This window comes from Belonocnema kinseyi, chromosome 2, assembly GCF_010883055.1.
Source record: "Belonocnema kinseyi isolate 2016_QV_RU_SX_M_011 chromosome 2, B_treatae_v1, whole genome shotgun sequence".
Taxonomy (NCBI): domain Eukaryota; kingdom Metazoa; phylum Arthropoda; class Insecta; order Hymenoptera; family Cynipidae; genus Belonocnema; species Belonocnema kinseyi.
Genome location: NC_046658.1, coordinates 135,246,553 through 135,248,205, shown reverse-complemented (window position 1 = coordinate 135,248,205; position 1,653 = coordinate 135,246,553).

Sequence of the window (1,653 nt, the reverse complement as noted above, 5' to 3'; positions counted from 1 at the left end):
TTTCTTAACCAAAAATGGTATTGATTGATTGTCAGTTTAAAAAATGTATTTTCAAAGAAAGAGATGAACCTTCAAATAAAAAAAATATACTATTATAATATAACATAATTATAATATTATCATTATTAATATACGTATATATTTATATATATAATAGTATTAATATTTATATAATTTATATTTTATACATAAAATAACATAACCTGAAAATATACGCATATCAAGAGGCGCGCGATCTATTCAAATCATGAGATTCGCCAGCATCGAAATCTGGAAATATTAAAATCCCAATCTCCTGAATTTATTTCAAAACAGTTAGCTGTTAGCAGATAGATATATAAATGGAATCGACGAAGTGCTCTGACCGGCAATCGTGCATCTTCGAGTTTTCAAATTCAGAAGAGGAGAAATGGGTTGCGCGCGCAACTCAGTCATTTACAGCGTCTCCTACTATATTCACACGGACATAGCCCTGTCATAGTATTGGACCGCATCTCGTTTCAGATCTGGGATCGCTGATCCCATCTCTATTATTTCTCTTGGGCACACGTAGCGTACTTGAGGAGAGGACGAGTGAATATTCGCTCGCACCCTGTTAGTAAAGCGGCTACCTTTCCTGTGTTTTCTGTTGCTTAGGAGTGGACGAGTGAACATTCGCTCGAAACCTGTCCAGAAAACAGTTAAACCTGAGTGCCAGTTAATAGAAAATAGTTTCTACATTTGTCAGCCTTCGGTAGAGGCTTCTCTAAACCTTCGACCCTAAAGTGTCGCCTTGAAGTAAACCTCTCTCTCGCTCTCATAAGAGCGTCTTCTCTGTCCCTCTCAGAAGGTAGGTAGAAACTCCTGGAGTCCGAAGACGCCTCGACTCAGGCTAGTTAAAGTGCGTCAGGTGCGTCACCCTTTTATGATGACACCTCGTAAAGACTAATTGTTTATTACAGGACTTAGTATCCCTTTCTATTTTGCAAGATTATTATCGTAGTCAGCTACCGTAAAAATATAGTTCACTAGGTCAGTAAGACTAGCTTCCTCAAGTCATTGATTATTTTTAGCAGGTGTATTGTTATTAAAGGAGAGATTCCTTCTAGAAAATAAGTTTGGAATACTGAGAATTTTTCGATTAAGAGTTAAATATAAAGAGAAAGCTCCAGTAGCATTTTATGTTTCACTTTAAGGTGTAAGATTTCACTTTTAGAATTATATTGAGTCAAAAAGGTAGGATATATACAATACGGCGTTGTAAAGTTATAAATTCTAGGGAGATTTCTATTTCTTACCAAAGACTGAGATAAAATTAGCCAGGCCAAATAAAGAAAAAGTACTCGATTTTAGAGTAGGGATTCTTTTTGAGTAAATTAATGTTTATTGAAACCTTACACTTTTACTCCATGCAACCCTCTCGTTTATGAAATTATATTACATATAAAAATTATCCGGGGAGATTCTCCTCCTTCTAGTTAACCTCAGGGTGAATTTAAAGCACTTACACTTTTATATGCTATATTCATAGCATCCGAGAGGTTACAATATATATATCTATAAATATTTATATAATCATGAAAATCACCAATTTCTTGAATTTCTTTGAAATGCAGATCAAAATAGAAAAAGAAGACTTTTATAATTTGATGCGATATAATAGAATTATAATAT